Here is a 15,824-nt window from a genome sequence, read left to right on the forward strand (position 1 = left end):
TTCTGCAGTTACGTAGACGCCATCCTCGTGAAGTGAGGAATGATCAAAATCCTATTTCTGGAAGAGGCTAATGGCCAAATTTTTGAAAGTGACCCTTTGTTTTTGTTCTTCAGTTTTTAACTGATGACAATTGGCCATTAAAAGAAGGATTTGCCAAACATTAGAGGTCATATAGGAAAATTTGAGGCCTTGTGTTCTTGGGTAGATACTGAATCCTACATGTCCACTGAATTTGATGTGATCAGGTGTAGCAGACAGCCCTCCAGAGCTTGCAAGGTTAGGCACAGTGTACTAAGCCACTAGATCACTGTGTATTCCTGACACTAAATTACACTTCCTTCAGCATTTCTGGAAATGTGTCCTATTCTAATACAATTCAACTGGGACTCCGACTCCATGGCTTGTATGTATTTTGGTGTTCATCTAAAGAAAGCTCTTGCAGAACAGTTAAGAGGATTTGAAATGTGGCTGCTACACAATGCTTAGCAGTAGTGCAGGGGTGTGACATAAAGCCCAACAAGGTCAATAGGAGTCTCTCCACCTACTGTTTCTTTCCACCTTCACTGATCTTTCAATCAACATTTCTCCATCTCCTCCCACCGTATGTCAAAAACAAACTGCAAAGAGAAGTTTATTTTTATATGCATCATTTTCTGTTTAATGAAATTATATTCATCCTTTTGTGTGGAAAGATAGAAAAATCATACTAATGAATTGGAAAGAGAAGTGTTTATTTTTGTGTATTGGCTTTTGCCTTTCTAAACTCTTCTTTTTTTGTTGTTGCGTGCTGCAGCAGTGTTTTATAATCTATTTCCTGTCTTCAGGCATTAAAAGCTATTAAGATAACCTTTATAATGAAAAGGATAACTGTAAAAATAGTTCTTACATGGCAGTATCTGAAAATGGAGATAAGTATGAGTTGGAAGGAGGCTTTTTATTCTTTTCAGTCCTGAGCATGTAAGGATAATCATTTTCTTGCTTTGGATGAAATCTACTCTCTATTGAAGTCAAAGGAATTTTTGTCACTGATTTCAAGGGGGTAGGAATGTCACCCCTAATCTTGGCAGCAAGCAAACAGAAGGCAGCTTCCTGTTAACAGCTTATGACTTGTTGACAGAATTTGAAATTAACTAAACTAAACTAAACATAGGGAAACTGATATATTTTTCTTGGAAAGGAAAACAGATTTAGCTCCTTTCAAAAGACTCCACATCTAGAAATATTTTCTTCTGCAGTCATCATCTGTCCATGCTGAATACATTTCAAATACATGTGTTCAAATGGCTTAGAAATACAGCTTTCTATTGTGCTTCAGAAAACATTTTGTTTGGGTTATAATGCTATAGAGACTGTATATCCCTGTAGAAAAAATAAACTTTGGTGTTAGAGTACCAGAAACCAGTGTTTCCAAGCTAGATTTCCACATACCTTCAAGAAGAACCTCTCAATACCTGGGAAAAAGAAAGTAAGAAGGAAAACTATATACAATTCAGTGACCATTGAATTAGAAATGCAAACTACATTGGGTAGTGTACTAGGTTACTATATACAGTAGTGCTCTAGCCATCCTGTATAAAAAATCATTTAAAATACTGTTACCGCACTTCTAAAATGGAGACAATAAATAAGAAGAAAGATTTCAATTCCAGAGGTGCCTATTAAGAAAAACGTTGTGGACACCAAATAATGATATTATATTTTTAAAGAACCCAAACTGATTTTTAACGTTCAATGATAACTCCTCTAACAGAGCATGAATTAAATCTACTCCAGTAGCTAAATAACACATCCCCAGCATTTATATAGCTGAATGTGAAATCTCTGAATTTCTAATATTGCAGTGTCCATGTAATTTAGACAAGGACCAGAACTTCACTGTGCCCTATTCCATATAAGCCCAGATTGTAAAGATGGTCTATGCCCTATAATGCAGATCAAAGCAGAGAACAAGAAACAACAGGTAGCTCTATTCAGGGAAGCAAAGGAAAACAATAATATATTCTTGGTCATTGTGAGTATAACACTTGCAGCACACCAGCAACCTGGTTTTTGAAGACAACGTGGAAAAGGAAAGCTCATGTGGAAATTTTGAAGGTGCACAATGGAATAGTGTTGCATATGTTTACAGGGAGCTCCTCCCTGGCTGGAAAGGCAGTATAGGAAAAAGCACGTTAGCGGCAAAGAGTGGAAGAAGCGTGCTTTGTCAAAACCAGGGAGAAGCATCTTGAGGGAACAAAAATGCAAAAGGATGAAAACTGGGCTGCTAATTTTAGCTGTATGGATGTATGAGGAGGGTCACAGCTTTTAAGTTTTACATATCAAGATTTACACAGAGCCTTGATACGACAAGCTAAGGCAGAGAAAGTTCCAGTCTGAAGGTGCTGGCGAGTTCAAGGCATAAGCAGCAGATGGGACAATGCTGTTAGCCGCAGTGACTGAGAAAAGCAGCAGCAAAGAGAGCTTAGAATAAAGATTAAGAGCTCTGGTGAGCCACACTAAGCTTGAGCCGATGGCTAGACACTTGGAGAAGCAGGCTGAGATTTGAGTTTGGACAGAAGGGAGCATAAGGGTGGATTTGAGTCATCAGTGTGAGTAGCTGAGTTTGTGTTTACAGATGAGCTTACCCAGAGAGGGGGTATGGTCTCCAGAGGGAGAGGGAAAAAGGAACAAGAACAGAGCCCTTTGGAGTTGGAGAAAAATTAGGACATATTCTTCTATTCTGGCATGTGATTTATTGATGATAAAAAAATTTAATATCCAGCTGATTTTAAATTCTACTACCAAAACTATTTAAAACACAGATTCTAATCTAGTGTTAAGCTGATCCAGAAACCCCTACATGGTTACTTTTGGAGATTAATTTTATGCTTCTCAAGTTACAACAGTGTTCCTGAAAGCAAGTGCCTTTTATGTATTTTTTTATTTTCATCTCCTGGTAGCATTTGCACTAATACAGGAATTTCAAAGTTCCAATATATACTAGAAAAAGTATCTAGCAACATTTTTCTTAAATTAGAAATTTTCATGACATTTTTCCAAACTTTTTTTCCCCTATCTACAGGGTTTGGCATTCAGACAGAAAATGAAGAGGAGGAATTGAGGCGAAATTTGTGAAAATAAGTTCCTCTTCTGAACATCTTTATTAGCTGTTCTTCCTTTACTATTGAGCTGACTTCAGTCGAGGTGGAGGAGGCATCCTTTTCACTGACTGGAATAGTTTCCTGAGTACGGCCGGGAAATACGGAGCAGGTCAAGGTTTTACTCACTAAATAGCAGAAATATGTATGACGGATCTTTGATGGAAGAAAACTCCATGAAAAAAACCTCACAAACTTTCATCTAATTCATTCAAGGAGAAAGGGTATTTTTACCTCCTGGCAGGAGATCTAGTCCTATTCTAAATCCTGCACATGCCTGAGAATCATCAAAGGCACAGGACAAGCAACGTATAAGTAGAGTGAGGCCTCTGCCCTGTAACCCCATGGTTATAGGGTAAACCTGCTATTCTAAAGCTCTGCTGAAATTCCTGGATCGGAAGGGCCCTTTATGCATGTTGGGAAAATGCTCTTAATTAGCATCTGTGTTAATTAAAATTAACATGTCCTGTTTCACCTTGCCCCATTCCTCTCATATGTAGTGATATAGTCAAGTCAGTATTCAGCAGCCATTTTTAACTTCTACCTTCTGTAGAATTAACAGTCCACTGCTGCAGGTTATTTGATTTCTTACAAAAATTATTTAATTATCTATGGTTAAATATTCTAGAGGAAATAAAATTCCTAGAGGAAAATAAAATTTCTAGAGGAAATAAAAGTACCTGGAACGGAAACTTAAGGGGGCGAAATGCAAGAATTAAAGACTGGAAGACCACATCTTTTCCTACAAGAAGGGTCTTGCTTGCCTAGTACTTTCTTTGATCTCTAATTATGTTAGATGTTAATGTTGTAGTAGGCTTTTTTTGATCCCTAATTACGTTAGATGTTACGTTGTTGATGTTAGTGCATTAAATAACTGCTCTCTGAATTCACTAATTAAATCTTTTAATATTATTCATTCCCTCCTACCAGAACTTACTTCAGTAATTAAAAATATGACGGTAACTTATTCTGGTCGTGTGACTATTTTGTTTAGATATTTATTTAAATAATTGAATTTTGTTACAACCTCACAAAAACTCATCCTCACCATTTAATTATGTATGTATGTGAAAAGCCAAGAGGTATTTGCAGTCAAGCTGTGTTTGTTAGCTTTATTTATGCCCTTACTCTTGTGAACTTCAGGGTATTTACAAAGGTATAAAGGGTAATAGGTGTTACCACACCAAGTAAAACTTGCAAAATATCTCCGTTTGCTTCATGATAAGCAGGTTATCTAAATCTTGTAAGCACTAAACAGATCACAGAAAGAAATGTACCTTTCTCTTGTGTAATGCTACCTGGATCTTCTTTTTGCCTCATAGGAGTTTGGTATGTGTCAAGCCAGGCTTGCTGTAAACCAGCTTTCTTAGTCACTTGTGCATTCACAGCACGTAACTGATACAACAGTAGGTACGTGGAAGTAGATAGGTTTTTACCCAGCTCTTAAGATTTCCCTTTTACCACAACTAACTGAAGGTTGCTGTCTATGTAAGGTCTTGGCTCGTGCTGGCAGGTCACAATTCAAATTGGCAGGTTTGACCAAAGACACATCGGGGCATCAGGTAATTTTGGAGAGTAACAGAGTTGCTTCAAGGCTCAATCCTTTGGAAAAAGATCATATAAATTTAGTAACAGTGCCCCTATACCTACCAATGAAACTGAGCTGGCCCTCCAACCTCAGGATAATAAACCTAACAGCCTCGTTTCCTGGAGGGTGCTGAAAATAAATGAAGCCAGTCCCCTTGTTCCCAGGAATGGAAACACTGGCAATCCATCTTCTCCAAGGGAAAACAAACAGAAACAGTCCCTTGGTCCCAAACACAGCAGAAGAAACCTCCCACTTCTCCTTGCCGGAGTGCACAGAGCTGAAGCTGGGTTTGACTGAGTTAAAATAACCCTTCTTCTTTCTCTGGAGGGGAAGGCTGCCTGACATGCAAGCAAGACGCATGGCCTGAGCCAACCACTGATGTGAAGCAGAGGGTTTCTCTGCCGAGCTGTCTGCTTCTTCCAGCCCACGGTAGTGGGGGTTAGAGCTCTCCTTATTTACTCCTGCTACTTCTCCTTTTGGGGAGGATTTGCTCACCACCTGGGGTGGTGATCACAGGGAGTGCTACACCAACTGACATAGGTCATGGAAAAAGAGAATTCTCCCTGTTTTCCCCATTGCCATCCAAACTCCAGGCCCCATCACAGGTGGTCCTTGAACAGGAAGGATCAGGCTTGGAAGGACAGAAAGGAAGCCTTGTGGAGGATGTTTGTCCTCCAGCAACTTGGGGCTCTGCCTTAGAAACTACGCAACCAGCTGTGGCTTTTGGACTGTGCTAGACCAACACATGTGCTCAGGCCTACAGCAGCTCTTTGCCAGTACCACCATCGTTCTGTCACTCTGCCAGGCCTTTTCACACATACATCTGAAGGGGGTCTTCACCATGTGGTGAGCGGGAACGATTGGCTATGGGTCTTCACAACTGGATCAGACCTAGTTTGGGTGAGAACAGCCATTTTTCAATAGCTTCATGATTTATTGAGTTGCCAGTTCTTGCACATCTCATGATTCCTTATGCTGCACTAGAGTAAAGTACTAGAAGAGCCTTTCCCAGTGACTCAAAAGGGAGCCTACCTGTCCCAGGAAAATAGAGAAAATTCTGGAATGGCATTGCTGGGGGACCAACAGCATGTCAGTGGTCTAGTCTGCACCTTCACTATAAAGCAGGTGAGTTAGCAGCTAGAGTGAATGCAGAACTAGGTATCTAACTCTTACGCCTAAATGCTTTTGGCAGTGCTCAAGTTAAGTCCGCAGCAAGGACATCTTGCATTGTTGTTACTCCTCATCTTGCAGAATCCCATACTGGCTAAAGTGTGTGCACCGAAAGTCTTATTTGCCAATACATGCTCCACTGGCCAATGTGGTAAAAAATGCCCAGTGCCATGGACTCAAGTCCCCTCCTCTGTTTTCCTTGCCCTTGCATACCTGCACAGTCAGCACTTCCCTCACATACAGCATGGAGATCTTCCTCTAGGTTTGCTTTGCTGCCTTATCACAGTCTCAAGAGTTAGTACTATGCAAAGTTAAAATCTGTTGAACACAAGGGTATTTGACCCTGACCACAACCTGCTGTTCCTTTAACAAACAATTAAGACATTCCATGTATGACTAAATTTGAAAGCAAACCCAAGAATTAATCTGCTTGTTTTAAATAGGGATATAAATAAGAACCAGCCCAGCCATTGCCCAAGAGATAAGCCAAAACTTCGAGGTTCAATAAACGTTCAGTCACTTCCGTAGTTTCTGAGGCAGGATTTGCCAGGTCTATATTTTGGGAACACAATGTCCCCCTGAAGCTTTGAGTATGTGCCTGGAGAGTTTTCTCATTTCTATTCGAGTAACAGTTTCCTCTGGATATAGATCATACCAAAGGAAAATAGTGTAGCCAGATCCATTCTTGCCCAGCACAAATAGTAGTTCTATGAGACTTACAGTTCTAGAGTGCAGTAGAAACAGGCAAACCAGTTATAAAGGTGTCTGCATAATTCTGCACTACGTGTATCTATCTCACGGTTTGTGAGCAGAAGGCATTAAATAAATCTCAGTATTTGAATCAGGCTTGGGATAGAGGCTTTGCTGATACACTACAGCCTAGCTTTTAAAAAAAGATATTGACAAAAAACACTATCAAGTTTTAAAAGTAGTGGTGCCTTGCTTGATTTTGTTAACATGGTAAGGATCAGATTTATGTAAGGAGATCTAGAATAACCTAGATCCTTGAATAACTTAGGTAAAATAATAGCAGAGATACATTTTCTACACATTCTTATATTTCTGTGTTACAGTTTGGGATCATATGATTTAGGAAATATTAAAATAGTTTCAATGCTCTATATAGGTAAAATGTTGTAATAAAAAACTACATGTAGCAGGAGAACTATTAAAATAGTTTTTTAGCATGAAAAGTTTGTGTGGCAAAAAAATGGATGGAAGGGCAATTTTTCTTCAGGTTAATAGTGTGAAGTTAACAAAATCAGTGATAAAATTATGAGATCATGGAAAGTGATTATATCCACACATTTTTCCAGGTTATATGGAGTGCAGAGCGTTCATTTTTCAGAGTTTGTAGATTGGAGATTACATATTAACCACTAACCTAACTGATAGCTCTATGGACAGAGTCCATTTTTTCTATGTAATATAGCCTCAGTTGTCCAGTGCATAATGTTTTATGAGTGCTTTAAAGTTTATGCACACTGTGTTTTCTTGCAAATTATTTTCCATGTAGATTAGAGTAAGTAAAAAGAGCCTTTCCTAAAGGATTCAGCAAAATATCTGAGGATTTGCATGTAGATAAAATGAAAGCTTACATGAAAACTGTTTTCGAGAAGATTTTACTTTAGAATCCATAGTGAGCATGTATTTATATTAGCTCACTAATTTGGAAGAACACTGCTGTCTGCCTAAGAATTGCATACTGCTGCCTATCACTACAGTGTAAAACTTCAATACTTCAAGGCATTTAAGTACATAACGAGTACCATGATTTCAGAGGTACTAGGTGCATGAATATCTTTGAGATCTGAACCTTAGTGTCCTCTACATAAAATTAATAGCAGTAGTAAGGGCAAGGGGATTTCATTATGTTTCTGGCACTTCTCCTTTTTGGAGTCAATATTCTTCTCAGGGTAGCAGAGAAACTGTTAATTTAATATTCTATTTTATTAGCTGTTTGGGGCTGAATAGCAGAAGAAGGTAACTATGTTGTTAGTGCAATTTTTTATACTGGTAAGATTTATTTGAAAGGGAGGAACCTTTCATGCAATGCTTATAAGAGAAGTTTCATGGCAGTATCAGCAGTGTCCAAAGGAAGTCAGAAGATCCATTTGTTCTGTAACACACAAAAAATAATATCAGCATGTAATGGTATAATTTTCTTTCCAGTTAAAATCTTTAGTGTCTCATGCTATAAGTAAACTAAAATGATGTAGCCATTATAAGAAGTTATTGCTCAAATACAACACTGCGGTAACGCCATTAGATTCTATTGCCTTCTAAATCCTTTGTGATCCTTTTCTTGCAGCCTTACGTAAATCAACTGACTGAACACATGCTATCCATTAGCAAGTGTTTAATTTGATTTCTGCTTTTGTAGCATTAATGAAACATTTATTTCCAACTTCATCATTTTTTATGTCTCTTTGTACACAGACACGCTATGAACCAGTGTTTTGAACATCATCATGTTGAGGTTTTCTTTTGTTGACTGAAGAGAATGATAGGTCTTTGTTTCAAAATCAAAATGATTCAAAGCACTTTAATTACTATATTCATATGAAAAATGTTGTACTGGTTCTTTTGGCCCACCCATTTTGTTCCTACTTCATCATTCTGATTCATTTTCATTATGCAGCATATTATACTAACCATACATTTCATATCTATATGTACCTACTGTTTCAAATCTATGGAATAATTAATACTGAGGTATTTCAGCAGGGTCAAAGGGAACAAACCCCCTGAGTCTGATTACTTCACCCAAAATTCCTGTTTTCCAAGAAGTTTCAAATTGACAGTTTTTCCACAATGAAAACCAAATGTCAGAATGTAAAAATATCTGCTCCAGATAAGTTTTGCTCTATAAATAGCGATGGTAATTTTCTTTTACAGTAGTTTTAAAAATGCATGAATTCTCTTTAAGATATAAGAAGTATGTTACCATTTTATTCAGCTGAGACAACTGATTAGCTATTTGAATCAGAAAAAGTTTTTTTGAATGTTTTAAATAATTTTAGAGAGAGTATATCTTTTCCTGAAAACTCAAAGAAGGCAGAGTGTATCTTCTTGTTTGATTTTTCCCTGTTTTGAGGAGGTTCCTAAAGATCAGAAAGTTTAGAGGTCAAAGAGATGATCTGACCCTTAGTAAGTGAACCCCTAATTATTCCAGACTACAGAGGCGCTGGGATCCGGCACCTTCATTATTCTCTGAAACGCCGTGTTTCCACTGAGCTTTGTTGAGAGATCTCTTTCCTCAAGCAGCTCTCTGCCTGCCTGGCAATTCTATACTTTCCATTCTTGTTCTACAGATAGCACAAAATCTGTTAAATGAAATATAAACTCATTATTTTTTTCATATTGTTTTACCACAAATGATGCAGAGCAGATCATACAATTTAAAACTAGCAGTAGAAACTGTAATATTCTGCTTCTGAAAATGAAATTGTCTGAAACATTCAGACACTGGGGATGTCTTTTCAAAAACCTTCTGGACTTTGATCCAAAGCCAATTCAAGCTAAGGAGACATTTTCCACTGATTTAAAAAATGTGATTCCTCAGAGTGCTATACATGTCACATGTTACAAAGAAATAGGTGCATTTTACATTCAGCCTTTTTAGAGTGTTTTTTTTTTTTTTTTTTTTTTTTGAGTAAGCAGTTTAAGGGCTAGGTACAAAGTTCAGTGATCTCAGAAGACTGAATCAAGCTGAAAGTCATGTTCTGTAGGAATAAAAAATTTTCCTAGGGTAAAATTTAACTCATAATTCTTCCCATCACTGTCTAATTTCTTTTTTGTCCTCCCTTGCCTCGCTAGTGAATATAAACTGAGTGGTACCCAGACTTTCAAATAAAGACCCTTTTACTGAGATGTGTTGTTTACAATTAGATTTAAATATTGAGTAATGACTAATGTTACAATAGTGCAGAAGTTTCAGTCTCTACAGCCCCTTGTTTCTTATTTGCACAAAATATTTTTGGCCCAGGTTCTGAGAGATGCTGATTACTGTAAGTCATTTTGTTACACATGAACCAACTCACAAGTAAGTAAGAATTAAGGATTTCATTCAGTAAAAATAGCAACCAACTAAGAGGGAGTTCTGGCCAGGAGCTCTGCTTGAGTTAAATATGAAGTTGCTCCGTTTCTGTATTGTTGCACACCTCAGTGAAATAGCTTAGCTTCATCGTAAAGAAAGAGCCGGGTTTCTGTCTTTCACCCATTTTTATTGCAGGTTCCTGTCTTTTAATTTCAATTTGTATGGCTGCACTGTCGGCTGTGTGCTGGTGTCCCCGTGGAAGCCTTTGTTCCCTACCTTTGAAAATATGCAAAACAAACAAGACCCTTTCTCTTCCCATAGATGGTACATGTAATATTAATGGTTATCTCCCCGTGATAAGCAAGGCAGTATCATTTTACATGACTTGAAAGGGTCATCCGTATCGTCAAGCACAATTAAGTTGTCTTACTCTCACAAAACAGGGTGGGGGGAGGTAACGAAGAAGCCATACTTCTTCACATACCCCAGAAAACAGCGCCGGGACAACAGGCTGGTCAAAGGATACAAAAAGCTGTGAAACAGCAAACACAATGTGCTCTTTGATATAGGACACAGGGGCTTGCGCTGCACCTTCTGTGGTGGGGGGAGTGCTTGCATGCGCATGTCTCTGCGTGTGCGTCTTTGCTGGAAATGATCGGTTGCATACAAGTCTGAACATGTCTAGCTGCAAGGTTTAACTTGCTGTTTATCCCACGTTTAAAGAGAGCAAACTCTTTCTGGAAAAGAGAATAGCCTTCAGTGAAAGTTGTTTTAGGGATTTATCCAGCTTACAATAAAATCTGTGCTGAAATCTTGCAGAACTTTCACTCTTTTTCTATTTTGATTTTGTTTTGCCAGCCTGCCAGCCTGCCTGGACCAGAATAATAGCCCCAAACTCAGAATGAATAGTAACTCTAATTCTCTAAAGGAGGCTTTCGCTCCCTACATGCTAATACTTCTTCAGTTCTCAAAACTAACAGGTTTAATCAAGGACACTGTTTTGAGGAGATGTCCAGGAAACACTCACATTGAGCAGAGAATGATGTTGGTAATTTAGCAGGTTAGCATGTCCCCTCCAAGGCAGCACGGACTCGGGTTCCCAAGGGATGTTTAGGGTAGTACTGTGCTCTTGAAGATGCTGTCATTTAGACAAACTGCTGTTGACCACTCGGGTTGTGAAGAATCGCATAGCACTTGTCACAGTAACACTGCTATTAAATGTGTGACGTGACCAAATACCAAATCAACATATTACACTGGCCACATACATTCATCTGCAATTAACAATGTGCTGAGTTTCAACAGAAGAACGACTGACTGTCAATAATATATCACTGTATACTTTAGACTTTTTTTCTAAAATGTTTCAGGATCCTTTGGGAGGAAGCATCCTTGTTAATGTAAACATTTTACTATTAATAACATAGCATGTTTGAATGTGCCATTTTCTTTTTACAACTAATCTAAAAATCTTTACAATGCCAATCATTTTGTGTCTATTCCCAGTTTAATCTACATATATAGGGAGAGGTGGCCAGAAGACAGTTAATCTGTTTACTTAAATAAAATTTAAAATAGGAAGATAACCAAGAAATGTCTGTTCTCTTTCATATTTTTCAAAGAGAATACAAAAGCTGTAGAATTATTTTCATCAGTAGAAAAAAAGATTTCAAAAAGAAACAGAAAGTCTTACTCCTATAATTCTGTCCCTTTTAAATTGTTTACCAGCAGTGGAATCATTCCTGTGTACATTTTCCCCTTGAAAAGAAAAGGAAAATTGAAAACACTTCAGTGTTTCATTTTGATTTCTTTCACAAAGTTTGAAGATAAATTGGCATGCATGCCTTCTCCCCCTGCAATACTGTGGTGGCAAATTTTTACCAGCTCTAAGCTGACCGAATGAAGCCTGCTGGAATAGTTGTGAGGTTCGCACAAGGTTCAAGTAAGAAACTGCAGAGAGCAAGTATTGCCTGTGACTGATAGAAGAACCACGGGGATGCAGCGAGAGGGTGTCTCAGGGCGCCGCCAAGGACGGACCAGCGCTGCCAATGTTTGCCGCTGCTGGCTGCTGTAACATGAAGCTCGCGAAAGGTCAGCGGCCGTGCTGTATAGTCTGCTCTCTGCCTATCTGTGCCATCTCTTGGAGTAACAGTTACTTCCAGGGTTCCTTCACCTTCTTGCCTCTGGGGCCCCTGCACAGCCCCCTCGCTGCTCCCGGTCCCTCTCTGGCACACATCCTTCAGCACCACTCTCTTTTCTTTCTTGAGCTTTTCCTGTTGTCATCACGGAGACCTGTATGTCCTTTATTGTACTATGTCCTCTTTTGGCTGTGCTCAAAGACTATCCCTGGCTCCGCAAATTATCTAAAGTCTCCTTTAAGGAAAGGATGCAGATTTAATTTAGAAAAAAATGGAAAGGGTTAACAAACAGAAACATGCTGCTGTCCTCTTTGGGAGGGGGAAGTCCACTGTGCTGTAACATGGTCAGATGGGTAAATTCAGACATTTGCCCTTAATCAACTAATTTCTCATAATCGTACCCTAACTTTGTGAATTTCCTGAACAATCTATTTATGACCTGTTCCCTTGGAACTTGGAAGCGGTTCATTTAACAGAAGCTTCCATATCACTCTGCCAAGAGATTTACCAAAATAGACCTGCAGCATTGTTTTTTTTGAGGATTCATGACCCTTCGTTCATTTGTTTGTTTTAGTGGGATTCTTTGTTTGAAGCTGTTTTGTCTTGATGGCAATGAAAGTTAAAAAGGATGTTTAAACTAATAAGAAAGTAGCTGTTTATGTTTGCCATGCAAATTATTTCAGAAGGACCTACATAGCTAAAAGGATGAGAGTTCGCATGTAACTGTGTCTATGCAGTAAAATAACAAGTATTAGAAAGTATACACTGTACCAAGAAGCTTCACTAACATGGAGCTGAAACTTGGTATAGAAAAGCAATTTGCTACACGCTTTTAGGCCATAAAGTGCTGCTCAAGTTCCCTTCCAAAACCAGGGGACTGTCCCCGCTGTGAGAGCCCTGCCCAGGGCTGCGGGGCCATGCGTGGCTCCTTTTCCCTTGGGTTTTCTCGCAGGCATGCCAGCAACGGTTTCCAGCTGCTGGGAGAGTGTTTGCCGCTCGCCAGGCCTCCTTGACACCTAGTCAGATAAGGGACGCTAGCGTGGGAATTGGCGGGTGAGGGGGAGGCAGAAAGGCTTTGCTGTTCACAAACAACAGTCCTGCGAAAACTGAAGTGCTGTCTGCACAGAGATGCATGTGTTGGGATAGGAACTTGAGTTCCTTGTCTCGAGTGGGAATAAAGCAGGGGATGTATCTTGGAGGTAAAGATTATTAACATAATAGAAATACGATGAGTGGTATGCAGAATTTTACGGACTTTGTCATTAATTCTTCCCTGTGCCTGCCAAAATATTTAATCAGGGTTTCAAAGGAGATGCTGTTATGAGTATTTTAAATAAAGAAGACAGTAGGACCTATGCAAAACTAAGGTGTTTGGAGTAACATAGTTGGAAAATATTTATAGGACTGACATAGACTACTTCTAAAAAACTTCCATGCACCTTTCCACAACACTGCTCATGAATCCAGGAAGGCATGCAAGCATGTACAGACAGATGAATCAAAATAAACTCTCAAAAATCTATGCTAAAGCTACACTGTACTTTAGGAACAGCCTTATATCCACTGTACTGAAGATATCCAGTCTTATCCTAGCGTCTTTCTCAACCCTGAATACCTGCAGCCTACCGCAGAACTGAATGTTTAAGGAGTGCTCTGAACACACATTAAATACCTTTGTAAAAAATACTGTACAGATGCAAATTGCCTTTTCAAACAGAATGATACGTACTCATCAGCAGCCCATTTGCACTGCTTGAGTCCTTTAATTTACTCTTGAAGCTTCTAATAGCCTAGGCAAATCTCAGCTCAAGACTTACAGGTGTGGTATATCCTTATTGTCTTGTGAAAGAAAGTTCCACTGGGGGACCTCTGAACTGAAATTCGTATTATCTCACTCAGACAATGAGTATTTCTGACCCTTATCAAATGCACAGTTTGCTGGTCAGCACCGATGGCATCTGACTATACCATAGTCAAATACCATTACATACCAAACACCCTACTTGCAAGTCTGGAGAAGTTCTGTGCCATTTACGAGCTCATCTACTTGAAACTAATATTTTAGATCCGGAAAAACCTGCCTTTCCAAATGTGGAATTGAAGCACTCTGTCAAAATTACGAATAATTCTCTGCTTTCATTGAATAGCTGGCATGTGTATAGGAATATACATGCATTTCTGTCCCCCAGAACCTGTGTTTAGCATTTAAAAATGATGACCAACACATTGTTCTCTCCCCTGAGAGAAGTGGTAGGATTTCAGGTCAATGAATTAAAGTGATCTTTTCCTGGAGCGAGTCCTAGTCTTTACATCACTTCCACCTTTCTTTTACTACTCTACTATTACTTCCAGAACAGCCCATTTCTTGTACAAGATCAAATAATGAGTAAAGAGCCACTGATCTGAAATTAAACCAAGAAAGGAATTATGTGAGTGGATGGTGGAAAGTACTTTGAAGAGTTTATAGCCATAGCTTTAATAGGTCAATTCAGTCTGTGATCTAGAAATATTGTTGGACAATGCAGCAGCCTTTCTGTCATCTCTGGCCAGGGAATAATTTCCGTCTCATCCCAGTGAATGATGACCTGGTTTTGCTTATTTATGTCCCCTTGCTGGGTTACATGAAATGTCATGTACATGGGTTACATGAAATGTCATGTACATGGGCATGGAGCCTTCAACACTGAAGAAACTGCAGAAGGTACATGACACTACAGTACACAGGCTATCTCAATGTATTGAACGCCATTTCTTTTCTGGCTTCTGCAAAGAATTATGTGCATAACCTGATAAACTTTCTAATGCTTTATAGTGACCATGTTCAGCAATACCTTTCCTCTGCTGTAGTGAAACTATATGTAAGAAGAATAACAATCTTTACAGAAGACAGATAGTCAGACTCATGAATGAACACCTGAGGAGTCTAAGGATTACTATCTACTTCCCTTTCAAGAGCCTGACATATCAGGGTTCATTCCTTGGACCTTGCCTTCCTTACATTGATCACTTATAATTAGACCAGAAATTAGAAAACATTTTTCAACCATGGAAATAGGCTTCTGAAGTGGCCTCCCTAACAGAAATGTGGGAGCAACAAATCAAATTTATTTTTAAGATAAGTTTATGGATGGGATTATATGACAAGACAGTGATGAATCTAGAACTACAGGTTAATGTTTGAGCCATCAGTCCTTGATCCTTTCAGTTTTGGACCTCTCAATCAGCACTAGCGGTAGACATGGTCTCTTTTGTTGATGAGCTGAGTTGCATTTCATTTATATTGTAATAATGTAAGGCTTCATGTTCTGGCAGGCCACCTGCAGAGCCCAAAGATTTTTCCTTTCCTCCTTGATATTAAACTTGGCTTCTAGTTTGCTTTGCTTTCTAAATAATTTCTTCTTGCTTTCCTTTTTCAGCATTAAACACTGTCCACAGACCAAGGATATCAGGCAGGATGGGCTGGAGCTCCAATCTGCTGTCTTGGGTACTTAAACCAATCACTGGATTTGGCATCAGGAACACATTTTCCCTCATATGGTATTGGCAGGGACCATGTGTGTTTTGGAGGCAGCGGGGGCTTCTTTCCAGAGCGGTAAATGTGTAATTTCCTAGGACCCTCTGAGCAAGGCAAATAACAAACATACACAGGACACTGTCAGTGCTCTTGATTTTTCTTGCTTCCTTCTCGTGGTCCTACATAGCCCCATAAGACTCTTCAAGAATCTTTTTTCTGTGGTGGTCTGGTGGCTTGT

This window comes from Dromaius novaehollandiae, chromosome 3 (assembly GCF_036370855.1).
Source record: "Dromaius novaehollandiae isolate bDroNov1 chromosome 3, bDroNov1.hap1, whole genome shotgun sequence".
Classification (NCBI taxonomy): domain Eukaryota; kingdom Metazoa; phylum Chordata; class Aves; order Casuariiformes; family Dromaiidae; genus Dromaius; species Dromaius novaehollandiae.